At 36.4% G+C, this 20,968-nt stretch overlaps 1 protein-coding gene across 2 annotated transcripts in view; it reads left to right on the top strand.

Annotated features, from left to right (window-relative positions):
- Positions 1-20,968, top strand: part of IL1RAPL1 (interleukin 1 receptor accessory protein like 1) — a 764,969-nt gene that overhangs the window by 394,522 nt on the left and 349,479 nt on the right. The gene's annotated exons all lie outside the window — the stretch shown is intronic.

Here is a 20,968-nt window from a genome sequence, read left to right as displayed (position 1 = left end):
TGTGAGGTTTTTTTAAAGTTCAACTCTTTTGTTAATTGTTTCCAAAACCAAAAGACAAAATCCATTATTTTTGCAAGCTTCATGACTGTATCATCTGAAAGGTCTGGTGAACTGAAAACCAGACATGTTTTAAAAAACACAATCTCTTGCCTTTGTTTGAGATGCATCTGTTCAGGTAACTCTTGTTTAGCAGTGATAGCTTGGCTGTTGTCCAGGAGTTTAATTAGCACTAGCTTACCTAATCTCTTATACCAGATAATATTATTACTGAATTCAGGGACTCTGAAAATCCCATATCTGACAAAGCAGGCTTAATAATGAAAATCGCTGTGTTTTTACATCGTATTTGTCTTGGCAAGAACACCTACTACAACACATACATTTTTCACTAGCTAGAAAACATGCAGTTCAGAGTTGCAATCCCTGAGTTGTTCACTCTTCAGAAAAACAGAATTGAGCAGGAATTAAAATTGAATGAAAACTGGAGGGGGAGTTGCAGAGAAGGACAAAGTGTACAACAGAGCATCATTTTCCAGACAGATGTTAATTTGTTTCTCACTGGGTGAAACCGATCTGCTGTAATGTATTTGGGTGTGGATTTTGAAATGTTTTTGAGGAGAATATCTGTGGAGCACTGAGGGTTGACTTCAGCCCCTGGGTTGCTGAATCAGTTGCCTGATTTCTTCACACAGGCTAGCTAGCTTGACTCCTGCTTGACAGCTGCTCAGAGCTGATTTTTGGAGACCCGTATTCACAGGGGGGAGTCATTTCTTGTTTTGCTGAAAGGAGAGGAAACATGCTCAACCGGTGGTTCTCAGAAACAATGCCACCTTGGTTTTGTCTCTTCCCCTCCAACACCCTCCTCTTGGCAGGGGCCTGGGCAAAGGGATGAGGAAGTGTATTGTTAGTGAGTATGTATGGACCACAAAACTAAAAAGCTGAGATATGATTTTCTTTCACTGGGAAACTGGGGATTACTCTGTCTTTTTAGCAAAATGGAAAAGTCCATTTGCAACCATGGGTATGTGGTCTGCTATACAAGTGATGACCCTCTGTCTTAGAAATTGTAGTTGTTGTTATCTGTGGCTATGCAGCACAACCTTCCTTTGCATTTTCCTACCCGTGTTGCAGGAACCATCACAGTTCATAATCCAATATCATTGGATAAACCGACAACGAAAAACTTGATTTTAATTCATCTGTTGTGCTGTAATTTGTCCTTGTTCATTAACTTCTACGCAGGCAGATGATCTGTCCCTGCAGGAGAAGTGCAAAGGACAGCAGGGGCAGGTGCTGCTGTTGCCATCCCAAGGTGAGGTCTCTCCTCCCAGGATTCAGTGCTCAGGGTCTCCATCTGCATACACCGGCAATTTAGTCACCACCTAATTTTAATTTTCACATTCCAGGTTGCCCCCTCACAGATCTTTCTCTACTGAGTAGACAAGAAACCAAGTTTCTGTTAAGCATTTAAATTAGATATCTAAAGTAGACAGTCTGAGTAGTCCCCAAAGTGTTAATTTTCCATATGTTTTACAATATATGAATTGGATCATTCTTAAGAATCATGTCTTGGTAAAATGAAGGAAATATACTGCTTATGACATTGTTTTCTCTCTCTTACAAGTGCATCTCTCCGTTCTTTCAAATTGCTGTATTGGGATCCACCGCTTCTCTGTGTGTACTTTTGCAATAGGTCTAAAATGTCAATAATATATCATAATGACCAAACAGAGAATGAAAATTGTATGTAATTGTTCTCTTGGAGTGATCTCAAATTCTGCCAGGCAGCATATCAAGTTTTCAGTTATGAATCTGTAGTTGTGAATATGTTAATTAGGAACACAGGGGAAAAATTAAGCAAAGGAGACATAATAACATTTTTCTATGGACTGTACAGACTGTAGTATAAACTTGAATTGTTTTAATGAAACTGGAGAAACCCTTAAAGGAAACAACTGAATATGGGCTGATCCATATTCGAGGATTGATAAAGTTTTCTTTAAGGTTTTATTAAAATTAGTAAGGTTGTGTTTTTCTTCTGACAAAGATAGGCCCATCTGATAGAGGCCAACCTGTGGCACCAGTAGGTGAAGCAATTATTTTCAGTGCTGCTGTTTTGTAATTTTGTCTTTAAAGTACACTTGTTCCAAGATTTTTAATTTATCTTCAAAAGTTAAAACATTGGGGCTTTACCATAATATTATGCTACAAATATTCTTTTCGGTACTACTAGTAATATCCCACTTGTTGAAATGGGAGAGTTCCTTGTACTACAGTGAAATACATTGATGAATCAAGCTGGTTTTTCTCCCTTCTGCATTTCAGATAAGCATAAGAGATGACCATAAGGTGGTTGAAGGGCTTTTCCAAATTGCTAGGCACAAATATGAGAAAAGAAATGAAGTACACATGCACAAAGAAGTGCAAGTGTGAAGTGACCACAGATAAATGTAAGGTATAAATTAAATTTGGGCTATGAATTACAAGATAGTTTCTAAACACTAGAGGAAAGAGATTAGGAAGCAATTTCCATCAGGAGTTTCAGGAAAAAAAGTATTTAAGTGGTCTTGAGGTAACAATTGGTATAAGAAGCTCTATTTCCTCCACTGATTGAGCTGATGATAGACAACTAGAGCCATTGACCCAGAAGACCTGGCCCAGTCCTGCCATTAAGAACAGTGGGTTATTTTATTAAGGAAGAGAAAAAGTGGGCTTTTTTTTTTTTTTTTTTTTCAAAGCCTGTACCTGGTACACTTTACAATAGTGTCTAGGAGTCATTTTACTCTGTGATACGACTTGATGGATTTCACTTATATTTATTATGGATTTCATTTATATTTATTTAGGATTCAAGTAGATATTGCATATTTTTGTGTGAAAGGTTATTTTCATTAACCTCCAGTATCTCTACATGTTCATTTTGGTGAAATGGATCCTATGAAGTCAAGAATTGTCTAATAAAAGATAGAAAAATGCATTTATATGCAGATTAAATTAAAAGCTAAGCAGCTGTTGGCAACTCAAAAAAAAAAAAGATTGAAATATTAATTTATGAAATCTTCAGTTTCTTATTTATTTTTGTATTTTGTTTCATTACCATATGTTTTCTATGTAACTTTTTCTAATTCTAACATTTCAGAGTTTAATTTCAATGTCTTTTATCTGCAGTGGTTAATTCTTTTACTATTACATTATGTAGTCACTTTTTCAATAAGGCCTAGTTCACAAAGGAATTAATAATTCTACATGTTTGAATGCCTTGATGGGACCAGATATTCAAATAGGTCATTTAAACATGCTTTCCACAATAGATCTTCAGGATATTTCAGACTGGAAACAAAATATCTGGCACATAACACTGTTAATTGTTCTAAAAACGTTTTTCTATTTCCTTGTCAAGACATTTGTTTGTATCATAATAGGAATTATTTGATATTCTAATGAAAATTTTTCATTGCAGACAATATTTAGTAACTTTATAGCGCTATGCATGCCTGGAAAAAAAAGAACAGCAGCAAAACATTATATTTCTGAAACCTTTCTGCCAAAGTGAAACCCCAGTCTTTCATGAGCGTGTCTGGCATTTATTAATTTGCCCTTTTCTGACAGTTTTACTATACTTGGCTGCAGTGGGCTCATCTCTTTTTTTAGACAAATACATCTTTTAATACATTTGTCAGCTAGCTGGTCTGTAATTCATCTGTTGTGCTGATACCCTCCAGCAACATCAGAACAGGCAAAATGTAAGACAGCAGAGGAGAGATGTATAGCTGGCACCTCTGTAACAGATTAGATGCAAAATCCGAATGTCCTCTTTCACACTAATCAGAAACAGGACATACATACAGACGGGACAGTCCTGTCAAAAACAATGTGCTGAGAGGGAAGGAAAAAGAAATTTCTTCAAGGCCAACTGGTTTCTTGTGCAGTCCATACGCAGGTAGTCGAGTGACTCCTGAGTGAGTGGGGAGTCAGGGAACTTCTTGATAGTGAAGAGCTTTCCAATGAAAGGAAAGCAGGAATTTTTACTGGATAAGGTGAGTCCGGAGGCTGGTAATACAATTTTGTGAAGGAGGGTTCATTTTAAAATCTGGATTTGTTATCAATAACAATGTCTGACCATTTTGTCACAAACAAAAGAGAAAAATTTCAAGTCTAGTAAATGTTTTATTTCAAGCACTGATATTTTACATTAAATTCTATGTCGTTCTGCAGTATTATGAATACAAAATATAATGATTTCAAAAGGAAAAGTGAAAATGTTTTTGAGTTTAATGTTTAATATTGTCCACTTGTTTTCTTTTCCAACTTTCTGCCAAAAAAGAATTTTGATTGATTGATCCAATTTATCAGGCACCCTGATTTCAGTGAATTGAACAGATAATTCTGCTGAACCTTCTGCAGTTATCTCTTCAAAAAGCTGAAGATACAAGCGAGTCATAGACGTAGGGTGAGATGCTGAATAGTAGAAAAGATAAAAGAAGCTCTTAGGTTGCTAATTCCACTTTTATGTGGGCATTATAATGCATAAATGGAATAAAATGTGCTTTGAAATGTGACCTGTCTAAAATGTGGCTATATACATGCATATATAATGCAAGTTTGAACTGTGTGATTATTGTGATTTTGAGAAGAAAAATAGCAGACATCTAGAAGAGGGAAGAGAAATCCAGAACGGCTCTGTTTAGTATTATATATTTTTCTCTAAGAGATAGTCTTTTCCAGAAGAAAAAAAAAAAAAAAAAAAAGGTTCTGCTCTGAATATTGTATTAACTCTAGAAAACAGATTCAATCAATGCAGTGTGAAATGGAAGGATTTTAATCCCGCTTTCAGCACAAATCTCAATGTGGCTTTAATGATAGGGTTACTAATAACATTTTTATAATAATAAAAAGGCATATCGTCTAGAGTTCATATATAATCACGTAAAGTGTTCCAAACTAATTATGAGGCCTGGATTTTAATTTTGTTCATTCCTCCAATTAAAAATAGCCTTTCCTTCTTTCTTCTGTCACCATTTTCAAAATTGCTTCTGAGGAAACAGAAAAGACTCCTGAGGATGAAGGCTGTGAGAATCTTGGGATTAATACTTATGATGTGCCTCATCCCACTTATTTGCTCTATTACATATGTGAAATAGTACACCATATGCCATATAGTGAGGTTTAATCCCATCAAATTTCACATGTATTACACAGGGGATGTGTTTTAGTTTTGGTTTTATTTCCTTGCCTACCTTTCTTGGCAAGTGACACGTTAAAGAACTGATTTGCAATTGCCATTTCAGGAGGCATATAATCTCACTTAGATTTTCTTTATTCTGTCTTGCTATTTGTAGCTCTGGGAATCATAATATTAATTTTTCTAAATAAAAATAATCTTTTAGAAAAAGGTTGACCTTAATTTCAAAGGTTAGCTGAAAGAAGAACAGATTCGTATCAAAGTCTTCCACAACAGGGTCATTCATAATTATCAGGTCTTTTCTGTAAAGCTATAATCTTTATATTCATGCTGGTGGAAGACTCTGATTGCTATGGTTAAGCCACAAACAGAATTAAATCTTTTCCTCAGGTATGTTTATTGCCATTAAAGGTCAAGTCTTAGAGAGAGGTGGTAATTAAACAGCTGATGACCTGTATAAGAGCTAAGTTTACTCACAGACACCAACACAACAGTGTAGAAAACATTGCTCAGCTGGAGACAATTTTACTCTCAAAGACAAGTTTCCCTTGATATTAAGAAGACTGTATTGAGGAGAAGCTTGAAAAATATTATTTCTTAGTGTGTTTACAAACCCAAGTGCAAAATGAGACTCAAGTGTCAAGTGGGAGACACATATGACTTCTCCTACTGTTTGGCTAATGTGCCGAAATATACCATGTGAACAGCCATCCTGAGCTACTGGAGCGGCACTAATTTGTTACTATAAAATGGAACAATGAATGGCACTAGTCACAAAACCCTGGGGGAGGTGTGTGTAAAAATGAATGAGGGGTTGATGTAATTTCTCTGACTGCTTTCGGAGACTGAGCTGATCTTTGAAAGGGAAGTAGAAAATAGGCATTACTTGTAGATGCCTGCACTGACAGTTGTGAGCTTTGCAGCTCTCCAAATTGGAAGCTGTGCAGTCTCATTAGCGCAGAGTTGCTCCCAACCCAAAATACAAAATTTAACAGCTTGTGCTTTCTACTGTGCCAATATTGGGCTGTTTCATGTCCAGTCAACTCAGACCAGGCTAAAGTGAGCCAACCTCACCCTGCCTTAGAAATCTATCTATGCTGGTTTTTTAACTCAGATTAGGTATGAATATTTATACAGGGAAAACCAAACCAAAACGAAAACCCCCTATATATATGTATGTGTATATTTACAAATGGTTTTTTGTTGGGTTTTTGTTTGTGGTTTTGTTTTTTTTCTTCCCCGGCTTCTTAGAGGGTCCTGGAAGACTATCGCTCTCCTGCTGTATCCCCGTTTCAGGTAGTTAACCCGGTGTCTAAACACCCGTTGAGGCAACTAGAATCGTAAAATGTCCCAGTTATTTTCATCTAACGGCACAGAAACTGCAGGAAGTCCAAGCAAAATGAATACCTTGATTAGTGACAAGGATATTGTATTCAGGTGAAAATTCCTCCCTGTATTTGAATTGCTTGAAATTCAGAAGTGAATGTTTCAATTTTAGGGTCTTCTATGTCTTCTTATATCTTTCTACAAGAAATTGCAGTCCTCTCCAGGAAAAAAATAAGAGACCCTACGCTTAATACGTCATAAAGCAGTCAAACATGTTCATACATAAACTTAGTGTTGGAACATTTTCTATATATATTGCTATATATTATTTACCCCAGAAAAGGAAATTTGGGGAGATAATATGAAGTTTTCCAGGAACTTCACTTGTTTGTTGTTGAATTTGTATGAATAAGACTTGGATGCTGAGGAGAAACAATACAAAACAAAACAACAAGGATCAGTATAAGCACTGGTGTTCATAAACAAACATGCAAAAATTTATTAACTATATTGTTTTTTCATATATCTTCTTCTCTGCCTTTCAGCATTATCTGGTCTTGGTTCTCTCTGATACTTTTAATATACTCTTTTTTCTACTTAATTCCCCTTAGTTTTATTCCTTTTAGTTTGGGAGAGGAAAAGAGTAAAGTGGTTTCCTTTTTCTGACAGAAAAAGTCCCTAGTCCCTTTTTCCTCTCAGTCTTAATGTATAAATACAAATTCACCTTTGGCTGTATGGATGGTGGGATCTCTCTCTATTTGTCTACTTCAGTCACGTCTCCTCTCTTCTGGCACAAATCTGAGCTTATGTTTGTACATTCCACATGTTGCCTTCCTACGGTATTAGCAGCAGGCTATGACACCAGCGACCCTCAAATTGCACAGCTCCAGTTTGCACTCAGATTCCAGTCTCATCGGTATTCCTTACACTGTGGAGCAAAATTCATCATTAATAATTAAATTGTGTATTTAAGTGTGCGTATATGTGCAGAGGACAGTGAGGATAGATAGAAGGTGAATTAGTTACTAAATTGAACAATCCCTGAAGAAGTTTTAAATAATCACAGATCAAAGTCTATTTCAGCTCTGTGACCTTATCTTGAAAACATACTAGCGTTTTCTTTACCTCGGTGCATTTGAGGTAGCAAAAAGGTTGCACAGAGATCAAACAGAGTGAAGCATCACTCAATAAAAGTTATTCTCAGTGGAATATTTGGGTTATAAGGTGTTCTTACAACCATTTCTAATTTCATTGAATTCCTTTATAAAAACGTTCATTCCTTCAGTGACTGGAAAGGCATAGTATGAGTTTGTAGGCCAGTGTCTTTAATTTAAAACGTAGACTTTTTTATTTCATTTTTTACATTAATGGATTTTTGAACATATTCAGAAAAATTGTTCACTTATTAAAAGTAGCTCAGTTTTTCATGGAACTCAAATATGAGCATATGCTATACAATTAACTAAAAGCATAGAGAGTAAGAAATTTCTTATAATGTTTATCCAGTGTAGTCAAGCCTAATGCGTACTCCAGACTAAAGAAACATCTTCATCTTCAGACAGGCATGGGAGTACTTGGCTTAACCGAAGGCATAGTTTATTATATTTAATAAGTATAAGTTTAAGTTTATTTTAGAGTGTTTTGTATTTGATAGGAAAAGTAATTCTTCCTTTAAAGAGAAAAAAAAAGACAGGATGGCAGGGGGATATATCGCTACCATCCTATATGATGCTATAATCCCTAGTCCTGTTTGTCTTCTGTGCCAGGCCTCTATGGATGACACATCCTCTACGGATGCATCTAATGACTAAGAAAGCACAGACTAATGTCTCATAGAAAATAGCTACAGGTCAGCTAAGGAGCCTGTCTAACCTGTGGAAGAGAATGAACCATGAGATTCAATTTATTTGAAGCAAAGGGCTACCATTCTGAAAGTCACAGTTGTAATTTTTGCTCTGGAAAGCATTTTTAAGGAAAATTTAAAATTTAGGACAGTCAAAACCAATTAAAACACAGGGATTTTGTTGTTGCTGCCTGCTGATGAAGTTAAATATGCTGCATAACATAAACAAAGATGACAGCAATAAAAAAAGGTTTCCCAGCCTTAATCTGAAATGTATGTCTGGATGCCAACTTTATCTATTAATTTAATCTCAATTTTGGCACATGAATTATCTGTGGAACTTTGTTCTCTCTAGAGATATCTGTGCTTCCTGCCCTATGTTCTTTCTCTCTATGGTTAGTTACCACTGCTTTCCTAGCAAAAGCTGTCCCTTCTCCTAGCCAAATTATTATACCAAGAAAGAAGAACCTTCTCCTTGGCCTCTTGATGATTAGCAACAAATATATTTATGTAATGAGTACCACATAAATATTGTACGAATGTTGCCCGCATAGGTTAAACACCCAGGAAAAAGCCTGAAGTTGGAGAACACCACTGGGCTGAATTCTTTACTTCCTGCCTTGAGGGTGTCAATAAGCATTCAGTATGCACTTTGCCAGTCTGGCATGCAAACTAACTATAGACACAGTGCAAGATTTATTTTTTTTTTCTTTAATATAGATTTCTTTTATGTTCAGTGGAATTTATCAGGTTTAAGTTTTCAGTGAGTGTGTGCTACATTACATAGCTTTAGAGTGAAGTTGAAACACATCTTTGAAGTTAGTTTGAACCAATCTGTGGAATTCCATTTTTATGTGAATTGAAACAATTCGTGAAGTAAATCAGCATAAAATTGCATTATTTGTTTACCTTGGAAGTCGTGATTTGGATGTTCAAAGTCCAAATCCTTTCTCCTGTGCAACTTTCATGCTATGTCTTTCTATGTCTAGTGGTGTAATTTGGTTTTCATCATTTATCAAGAAGTTATATGGCTGCAAGGATTTTGTATGAGATAACCACTAAGAAGCGTGGCTGCTAGGGCAAATCTGAGCCGTCTGACCTGATCATGAATCCCAGTGGCACTGTAGGAAAAAGCAGTTCCACGATCAAATAAATATTCTGTGTCTATTCATTAAACCCGAATGAAAAAAATATTTTATAATGTATCAAAAATTTCTCTTTTAAGTGAAGATGACAATTTTTTCTGATTGAAAAAGTTCTCAGTATTTCATTCCAAAAATATTTCTACTCAATTCATTGAGTCAGGATGCAAAAATGTATTTGAATATAAGAATGTATTTTGTTTGCTTTATCTAACAACTTTTAATTTTGTTTTGGATATATTCTGGGATATAGCATAAGGAGGGAAAGGGAAAGGCTCTGATGTTTTGATTTCACCTTTGAAATTCAATGCAGCTAGGCACATCCATAAAGGTACCTGAGGAAGCTTTTTATCTGAGTCTTGTGGGATTTGGATTCCTAACTCAATTAAATCCATTCTATTTCTTTAGATTTGCTTCAACCAAAACATTCATGCTAAGCTTTAAAGTAAGCTTTGGTGAAAGGAGCAAAGTTTTCTTCTCAAACTCAAATAGTAGTGATTTTCATTTCCTTTGCCTAATGAGATTAAAGTACTGAACTACTGTATTACTCTGGTGACCTCTTTCTCTTTGGTAAGCTGTCTCAAGTGTGGCAAACATGTGGCATATGGGAACAGAGGAAATGTCAAACTGGGGAGCAAAGATTTACAAAATTTAATATCTTTCATAAGCTTTAGCTTCTAGACTTAATATGGACACAAAAAAAAGGAAGGAAAATGCCAGATGCTATAATAATATGGGTTCTTCTGAAATGGAAAAAAAAGTGTACAAACAGATTTATAATGACTTTTTGTAATCCATGGAGTGCAGATTTACTGTAGTTAATATTTTCTCTTTAAAGTTCAGTTAATATTGTTGTTCCTTGCTAAGTCTTTCATGAGGTTCCTATTGGCTTTAAACTACCATGTTTTGTTCTTGGTAGCATCTGCAGGAAAAGAGCATATATCATAAAAACCTCAATTAAAAATGTATTTCTATTTCATAAGCAAATGTGTTCTTTCTTTGATGATAAATTATCTCAGTGTTGCACGTATATGGAAGATTTTCTTGTAGTTTTGTGGAACAAGCATAGTTGTTTGGTTGGTTTTTTTCCCCCAGTTAGTTATATTCCACTTTTGGTAGTCATTAAATAACAGTATTTTTAATATAACAGGGGATCTAATTTGATTAACAAATTCCAAACTGACAATGGCTAAGTTTCTTATTTTGTCTAGTATGTATTTTCTAATTGTTATAGTACTGAGTGCTGTATAGTGTACTTCAGAGTAATATCAATAATTTATTTTTCCATTGAGCCATTCACACAGAAAATTTTAAAGGGCTCTTGGGATTAAAAAGAAATGCAAAAGAGAAGGGAAATATGTCCCTTTCCAAACCTTGGATGCTTGTATACATGTACACAAAGTAGTACACCGAAAATTTAGCACTATCTGTTAGCAGTGTGTATTTTTTGCGATTTCTTAAGATATATAACTGCACAGCATAGAATAGACATTTCTGTTAAAAAGGACAACTATGTTTTAAAGCAAATGTGTCACCTGCTGAAGATACAGCTACACGGAGGGTAATGTTTGGGGTAATCTTTAATCATTATTTACTCCTGTCTGATGGTAGGGGAATGCAGATCCTGGTCTGACCTATCCTGTGGAAAAACCCTCTTGTTTCCCAGTGCAATGCTATTTTCAGCACAAATCCAAAACATAGCCTCATACTAGCTACGATGAAGAAAACTAAGTCTATCCCAGCCCAAACCAGCACAGTGGTCATTGCCGGGCCAAACACTGGTGCCATGAGAGCCGTAGCCAGGCCATAAAGGCGCTGCCCTTCCAGACCTCTCTGTCCCCGTGCCTCCCTCCTCCCAGGCTCAGCCTTTGGGTCCACCTCACCTCTGCTCTACTCACCTGCCCAAGAATGTCTACGGGGAGAAGACATTATTCCCTCCTCAAGTGTTCAAAATGTTTCTGGAGTGTCTCAAAACCACTGACAATTACTAAATGGATTTCTGATGGCACTATATATTTTTATTACCTTATTGATATAAATATTGGCATCATATGCCTGTCCAAGAACACTGTAATTACTAGATCCGTTCTTTTGTGTGCAAACGCATACACAGTTAATCAAATTGAAGCGGTGATGCGCGCTGGAGATTATTTAAAAATTCTTGTCAGTTGTGGGAGAAATAGGTAACTTTGTCATATTGACTAAAGAAAAAGAAAAACCTTCCTAGAACTGCTTTATGCTCTTAAATGTTATGCTGTGTTTTAACTTCTAATTAATTGTAAGTATAGATACAAATGTCTGACATTATATGGCTTTAAATAAATCTGTCTACAGTTTGAGCCTAGTAGAGCTACCTGTGGGCAATAGATACTCATCAAAATCACTAGGAGTTATATGCAGTTAACATATACTTTGACAAAGAATATTGATATTGTCAATCCAAGATCACAGTTTCAATATATTAACTATCTCCCTGTATTTTAAGAGTGGAAGTAATGTCGAACAGATTAATAAATGGAAATATGTCTTTTTTTAAAAAAAATATATATACTGCTGCTGGCAACTTCATGGCCTATGTATGCTTAATAATTATATGGTTAGAATTTTTAATCTTTGATAATTTAGTCTTTGATTCAAAGGCTGTTTGAAATAGTGTTCCTTTGGGTCTCGGCTCTTCTGAAGCACTCACTGCGGTTCTTTTCATTTCTGCACGGTCCTAGTCACATAGTTATGATAATGCAGCTTAAGAAATTTCCAGCAGCTAAGTCACATCAACAAGGTATTTGCACTTTCCAATGCACATGTCATAATTTGATTAATTTTAATCCTCTTGTATTATGAACTAATCTGCTGAATTTTTTCATATGTACTCCAAGTGGAGAGTCTTCACATATTTAGTTATCACAGTTCAGCTGATATTCAGGAACTTGTTTGTGATATTCATCAGTTGCTATTCAAGTGCTACTGAAATTCCAACATGAAGAAATCCTTGATCTTCCTCATAATCTCCAAAATGAAGCTACTGGAGAACAGAATGTATTTTCAGAAGCAGTTTCAATAAGAGATTGTGGGAGAGATTAAATAATTTTCCATCTGCTATACAACATGATACACTAGTATTGTTCAGAGATTCTCTTTTCTTGGAAATCTTCTTTTTAAAAGCCATCCTTATGTGTGCTTGTTCATCTTTTAGAAATTAGTGCAACCACTTGCCATGGTAGTTTCTTTTCAGGTTGAGTTGCTATTTTGTTTTAGTTGTTTGCAGTTCCAGAAGGAAATCCAAGAACAATACATAACAGACTTCATTTCCTCACATAATAATGTTGAGATTCCATATATAAATCATATAGTGAATGATAGAAATTGTGTGACAGTTGCACTGAGTAGAAGTTATCTTTCAAAATAAATCATAGCAAGTTTGGGGAGCAGGGAGGAAAGAGACTTGTATTTTTAAGGTCCAAAAAGAACCGCAGGTACTCTAGCATAGCCACATAAGAAGCGAAGGATGTAGAACTGTCCTCAAATAAAGATGTATAGTAAATATAACAAACAAGAAACAATTCATTTCAGATGGGCACTGATCATTAACGCAGTTTAATATCAGGCTTTGGAAATTAATCTAGTAAACAAACTCTTGTGGTTTGTGGCTGTTGATTACATTATGCTGCCATCTCTATGCTGTAACTGTAAATGTACAGATGGTCTCTGAGCTGAAAATGAATAATTGAAAGAAAGTAGCACATAGAAGCACACCAAAGATTAGGGACCCGTGTACCGGGTGTGTCTGAGATGGAGTTATTTTTATTCATAGCAGCCTGTATGGTGCTGTGTTGGATTTATGACAAGAATGGTGTTGATAACCGTTGTTATCCCTATAACGGTGTTGATAACAATGGTGGTGTTTTGACCATTGCTGATCAGTGCTTGCACCAAATCAGGGCTTCTCTTTTTCCCATTCTACTCCCCAAAGTAGGCTTAGGGGTGGAGGGCAAGAGACTGGGAGGGGACACAGCCAGGACAGCTGACCCGAATTGGCCAAAGGGATATTCCACACCAAATAACACCATGCTGAGCAACAAAAATGTTGAGGTTTTGGATTTCAAGGTAGCCATTGCTCAGAGACTAGCTGGGCATTGGTCTGTTTGCGGGAGGTGGTAAGTGCCTTTGCATCAGTTGTTTGGTTGTGGGGTTTTTTCTCTTTCCTTCACTTCTTAAACTATCTTTGTCTCGACCAATGAGTTTTCTTGCTTTCAGTCTTCCTGTTCTCTTCTGTGTCTTGTTTCACGTGGGGCTTAGTAGTTGAGAAGCTGTGTGGGTGGTTGGCTGGGGTCAACCCACAGAACTTGATAGGTCAGTATGGGCTAGGCTACCTTTAAACCTGTGTTTACTAAAAGACTCGTATGTTACATAATGTAGTGAACCAGGAAAGAAGAGTTTGAAAGAAGCAAGAGGGACTGAACAGGCATCAAGGAAGAATTCTTGGCTTACAGTAGGAACTTAGGAAGTTCGGCAAGCATTTGCTTTTCGTTTGGTTCTCTGTCTTGCATAGGATATTTATGTTTGGTTTTTTGTTTTTTTTTTTTAAATCACTTTAATGTTTTAAATTTTTCTACAACATATTGGTGATAATTAAAGGATTAGTATTAATTCAGAAAAAAAATACTATTAAATTTTAGGTAAAAGAGAGAACATGAAAACTTCTACCAGATAGACATAAAGGTATTTTCATGCTTATTCAGCCTCTAAATAGCCCAATACCTAAGCATATGTACTCTGTTTCATGGTAGTGCAGTACTGTGAAGCCAAGAAATACAGCATTTTTAATTAATTTATGGCAAATCATAGCTTTCTTTTTCCATTACTCCTCTTCCTGTGGGCTGATGCATTTGCCGAAGTTCCTCAAGTACTAAATCTGCCACTTTTAAAACTTCTCTCAGGTGGGGATGGGGCAATTGCAATTTTTAGGAGCTAACTTCTTTAATAGATGATGATATCCAAAATAATTTTTCTGTCTCCCTCAAAAGTCCTTCAACATCTTTTCTTTCCCTTACTGGCACCCCTCCATACAGCCACTACACACTTCTAGACAGAATGAAATATGTAATTTTTTAGCCTACAACATAATTTTTGCAAGAGTTTTCAAGAGAATGAAAAATGAGATTTCAAAATTAAAATGCTATCTTAAACAGAAGTGCAGCATAATAATATGCAAAGTTGTAATAGCAGCCAGTGCAAGAGAAAAGTTAATAATGTATAAAATATACTTGTCGTGGTCATTTGCAAATGTTAGTACAATGATAAATCCATACTTTTTTCATATTTCCTTTTTTAAACTGGTACTTCTTTGAAAGTCCAAAATCTGACCACATTCTCTTTCTTATTTCCATAGTGTGTTGCATTTCTAAGCTCTGCTCCTTCATTCCTATCAGAGTTCATTTTTATAGCAAATAAAAGGATACACAAACTAAAAATAGACAATCTTTGCATTTCTTCATAATGAGAACACACACTAGAATACCATGTGTTATGTTGCATAGAGCTAATTGGCTCAGGCACTGTAATGAGTGTGCTATAAAGTATAAATTTCTTTTTTTTTAATTTTTTTTTTTTAAAGTTTGGTAGTCTAAATAAAAAGGAAGAAACAACCGGGGTAAAAAGACATAATCGAGAACAGACTGATAGTTTTAACTTTATGATTTTGATAGTAAAATATTATGGTGAAAATTATTTTAAAGCAAGTAATCTTTAGTCTTATGCATCTCTTAATAAACATTTTAAAGTTGTTTTATGAACAGCCAGTTAAGGCAAGCCTGTTTTCTTGACAGGTTATGCCCTGTACTTCTCCACCCTACCCAAAAATCTTAGTTGCACTGCTACAATATCCTTTGTTCACTTTCTTTACCCATCATAGTTACTCTTCCGATGTACTACCATTTTATTTCTCCATCTGCTAATGCCCTCAACAAGTTCCTGCCTCTAAGAACAAGATCTGGTGCTTTCTCCCTTATGTAACCATTTTTCAAAATTTATGAGATCACTTCTTTGTCAGATTTGGTTGCAAATGGCTAATGTGTTCAAAAACCCTGAAGTGGCTGACAAAAACCAGAAGGCACAGCAACATTGCATAAACCTCTCTGTAGGTAATTACGTTAAGAACAGAACTACAAACACAGACAAGCAGGAAGAAATGGATCTCTTAATTTTTATTCTATTAAATATCATTAAATGCAATAAATTTGGGAGAATTTACTGTTATAAATGTTTTAGGATAACTGTTTTCAAAGGCCAGACCTAAATTGTTTAGATGTCCAGAATTCAGATTTTCACCAATGTATTGGAAACTTAAAGACCTCCACAAACTCTGAAACCTATAAATTTAATTGAAGCTTTTGAATGAAGCCAGGCTGTATCAGTAGACCCAGGAGTCATTAGCTTTATTTTTTTCCTCCCTTTCAGCACTGAATTTTGCCTTGAAAATGATACATATGATCTTGAAAAATGAAGGGGAAGACCTTCTCAGTAATGTTAAATATTTTGTGTGCTGGCTCCTATCAGCAGGTACAGCCTGCAAGAAGCCTGTTTATCCAGCAGAACGATCTCATTATTAGGACAGTGATGTAGTGTGGTTTACTTCATACCCTGAAAACACTCAAGGAAATAACTGAGTAAATGATATTCATCCTGGACCCTGTATTGTGCTATTATGTGTAGCAGTACCTGGCAGCATATTAAAATAGAGATCAGGGACTACAACCATTCATTTGAAGGCAGTTCTGAAATTTCAAAGGTGTTGAATCATTCAAGTATTTTCCAGTTTATAAAATAAAATAAAAGATGATTGACTGCTTGACTGCTGTGAAGATAGAATTAAAAAACATTTTATAAGTCTTGAATGTATTTTTTTCCACCGTTGTTTTGTGCCAGCATAAATGTAGGTGCTGATTTTGTGTCTGTAGCAGCCATAACTAGGAAGGGAAACACTAGATATTTTCTTCGGTCAATGCCCTAATTATATACAAAGAAAAGAAAGAAAATCCAGTCAAAATAGAAATGGACCACAGTTAGAATACAAAACTGAATAGAAATCCCTCAATCTACTTGATATTAACAAGTCTGGATGAACCACTCTTGTGTGAGCTGATTCTCCCCCTCTACTCTGCTCTCGCAAGACCCCACCTGGAGTACTGTGTCCAGCTCTTGGGGTCCCCAACATAAGAAGGACATGGAGCTGTTGGAGAGAGTCCAGAGGAGGGCCACGAAGCTGATCAGAGGGCTGGAGCACCTCTCCTGTGAGGACAGGCTGAGAGAGTTGGGGTTGTTCAGCCTGGAGAAGAGAAGGCTCTGGGGAGATCTAATTGCAGCTTACCGGTACCTGAAGGGGCCTACAGGAAAGCTGGAGAGGGACTGTTGATCAGGGACTGTAGTGACAGGACAAGGGGTAATGGGTTTAAGCTGAAGGAGGGTAGATTTAGATTAGGTATCAGGAAGAAATTCTTCACTGTGAGGGTGGTGAGGCACTGGAACAGGTTGCCCAGAGAAGCTGTAGATGCCCCCTCCCTGGAAGTGTTCAAGGCCAGGTTGGATGGGGCTTTGGGCAACCTGGTCTAGTGGAGGGTGTCCCTGCCCATGGCAGGGGGTTTGGAACTAGATGGTCTTTGAGGTCCCTTCCAACCCAAACCATTCTGTGATTCTATGATTCTATGAACATGAAGCCTTTGCTCTTTGTGTGATGTATGAAGGTAATAATGCAAGTGTTTAACATGCAAATATGTAACACTTTTAAGATGCCAATGTTAATAGAATAATCTAAAGATTTCTATAAAAGTAAAAAGTATCATGAATATAATTAGTCTTTGGGTCTTTGAAAACATATGTTTGTATACTTCAAGGAATTTGGAAGTCAGGATTTTTATTAGGTTTGTGATACATTCAAGTTTTCCTAGACTGCAAAATGCACATGTACTCTATACACCACATGCAGAGTGTATGTAGGAAGTGTCAGTTAGAGTGCATGTGTGCTATCATCTGTCTGAGGGCTCACAGTAATCTCATTTTTAAGGACATGACAGTCTATTTTTCTTTCTGTTATTTGGTTTTAAGCTTCTGTTTATACTCCTCGGTTATAGTGGAACAGGAGCATTTCAAGCACAGATAGACAGTTATCTCCTGAAATATCACTGTTATCACAAAATATCACAGAAGGGTGTCTGTGTCTTATGATGAGAATGATGATCTTTTATTATATCTGTCAAAATTGCATTAGCACCTTCTCATAGATGAAGGCACATTGGCTGAGCAGCAGTGTGAAGTATTTCCTGGAAGATTTTTAAGGTATTAAAGCTTCCAGCTGTAATAAGGTTAATACAGTTCTAAGTGACTTGAATGTCAGTGTTGGCAGAGTTTAACTGGTATAATATTTCTGTAAGTAGGAAGAGAAACACTGTCATGTTCACTTCATTGAAAGACCACATTGAGAAGAGGACAAATGTTTTCTTAAGATTTTCAGTGAATGTAACTGTAATAAATCACAGAATTACAGAATGGTTGAGGTTGGAGAGGACTTCTGGAGGTTGTCTGGTCCAAACCTCTGCTCAAGCAGGACCACCTACAGCTGCTTGCCCAGGAACATGTCAAGCTGGCTTTTGGAAGACTGCAACCTCCCTGAGCAACCTGTGCCATGGCTCGGTCACCCTCACAGTGAAAAGTGTTTCCTGATGTTCAGACAGAACCTGCTGTGTTTCAGTTTGTGCCCACTGCCTCTTGTCCTGTCTCTGTGCACCACTGAAAATAGCCTGGCTCTGTCCTCTTTGCACCCTTCCTTCAGATATGTATATATGTTGGTAAGATCCCCCCTGAGCCTTCACTTCTCCAGGCTGAACAGTCCGAGCTCTCAGCCTGTGCTCATAGGAGAGGTGCTCCAGTCCCTCAACAATCTTCATGGCCCATTGTTGGACTCTCTCCAGTCTGTCTGTGTCTCTCTTGTATCGAGGAGCCCAGAACTGGACATAGTACTCCAGGTGTGCTGAGTACTGGGGAAGGATCACCTCCCTCAGTCCAGTGGGAATTCTTTGTCTAATGCAGCCCAGGTTGTGATTAGACTTCTTTGCTGCAAGGGCACATTGTTGGTTCATGTTCAACTTGGTTTCCATCAGGACGCCAAGTCCTTTTCTGTCAAGCTGCTTTCCAGCTGGGTGTCCTGCAGCATATCTTGGTGCATCGGGTTGTTCCTCCCCAGATGCAGGACTTTGCACTTCACCTTGTTTAACTTCATGAGGTTCCTGTCAGCTCATTTCTCCAGCCTTTCAAGGACCTTCTGGATGGTAGCACAACCCTCTGGTGTATCAGCAACTTCTTTCAGTTTTGTGTCAACAGCAAACTTGCTGAAGGTACACTATGCCCCATCATCCAGATCATTACCGAAGATGTTAAACAGGACTGGACCTAGTATTGACTCCCGGGGTACACCAGTAATTAAAATATAAATTACAAATCCATAATATTATGATCATGCCAGTGTTTATATTTGGTTCAGTTGATGTTATCTTAAGCTATCTGGTGAGACATTCTAATGTGGTTAGTGCCAACAAATGACCAAATAGTTTGGTAGATAGTTACATTAAAATGTAATTTGTTGTATTTTGTAATATGAAGTGTTAATGTGAAACTTTAGATGATTCTATGCATTTAAGAGTTTTTGATTTGTATTCTCTTTCCATAGAAATGTCATCCAATTTATATATTTGAAATAACTATTTCACAGAGCATTAATGTAAATGCAATGCCTACATATTCAAACTATTGTTAACATTCTCCTTAAAACTCAGGAACTGAACTTTGATAAAGTTAATTTTCAAAAGTTTGGTAATGTTCTCTCTGGTTTTGCAGGTAAGTATAGAATATGTGCTAGTATGTTTGCCTAAGCCTACTAAACTGGACTGCAGGTGATCCTTAGCACTTTTTAATGAGGAATAGCATGCTGAAAAAAAGTCAAGGATATCTGGTCTACATAGTTAATCCTTCATTCAATACGAAGGTTTGAAACAGTGTTGGTGTCATTCTGCAATACGTTGGATTCACCAAGCTCAGGAAACTGGGAACCATTAGAACTGAATATCCTGAGAGAGAAAACATGACTAGCAGACTAATATTATAAACCAAAATGTACTAACTTAAATAGGCAGTGACAGGCAAGATTATGATTTGATAATAAAGTACGATGAAGAAGGTATTACCTGGAAACTTATATTATAGAATTAATGCTACTTAGAGGTGCATGTTAATTTATTTTTGGTATGGGGATTTAGAAGCAGAGAGAAATAGAATCGGATCAGAAAGGGAACACTCACAAAGGTAAAAAATGAAATTATCAAAAATGTAAATGAATTCTGAAAGAAATAGAAATCAGTTTCTTAAGTCCTATGGGGTAGCTAATAGCGTAGCCTTGTCTCTGTTCACTTCAATTTCTGCAAGAGTACATCTATGTCTTATTAAGGCCTTGTAAAGGTTACTAATTTTTAGCGACTGTTGGGTAGGAAAATTGGAACAGGGACATATTGTTGTCCCTTCCTGGTCTTAAAAGTAAACACAGGAGGAGACAATAGAAAGATATATGAAATATTTATCTGTGTGAATTCTGTTGACAATGCATTCTAAAATGTTGAGGGTTTTTTCCTCCATCTTTCAGTGATGTGTGGAGATGTTTGTGTCTTTCTTATTTTGCTATGTATAATAAGTACTGTGGTATTATCCAAATTTAAATCTCAAAAATCACTAACTGGCATGCTATTCTCCCAAATAAGAGATGAAAATATTGTCTATCTTTAAAGTGCTAATACTGCTTTATCTCACACAATAGCTGGAATTCTCCATTAAAGTCAGTATTCAGCCAACTCTAGGGTGAGGCATTCAAATCTAGCTGTGCGAAAGTTGAATTTCTAAGCCAGCTAACTGTCCAAGCTCTTTTAAAGTTAACAAAGAGAAGTGGTAAATTCAAATATCAAATATTTATATGAGTCATAGATATTCATTTTAAGATGAAATGAGTTGTTCTTTGGATGTATTGATTGCTTTAAACAGACTGGAGTGGGGGCCTGATTAACTAGCTGAAGCTGGACATGGAGTTTTTAAGTGAATGAACCTAATGGTGAATTTCCATGGTTGAAACTCATTAACAATAAAACCGTAAGCTTTTGTTAAGGAAGCCATTGTATCTGTACACCTTTTGTTGCTTTGGTATTCTTAACTAAAAATAATGGGGAGGTGTTGGATTTTTTTTATTGTTGGGGTTTGGGTTTGGGTTTTTTGGAACTGAAACAAATATGGTATTGCCTTCTGATGAACAGTTATCGTGGGACAGTATTGGTACTGGCTGACATTATTCAACAGGTGAAGAATGTGAAAATTATTCTAGAAATATTGCTAATCAGGACAGGAAAAAATAAAAACAGTAATCATCTAAATTAATTTGTAATATAC

This window comes from Grus americana, chromosome 1 (genome assembly GCF_028858705.1).
Source record: "Grus americana isolate bGruAme1 chromosome 1, bGruAme1.mat, whole genome shotgun sequence".
Classification (NCBI taxonomy): Eukaryota; Metazoa; Chordata; class Aves; order Gruiformes; family Gruidae; genus Grus; species Grus americana.
The sequence above is the reverse complement of the archived record's forward strand: the minus strand, read 5'-3'. Positions and strand labels throughout refer to the sequence as shown.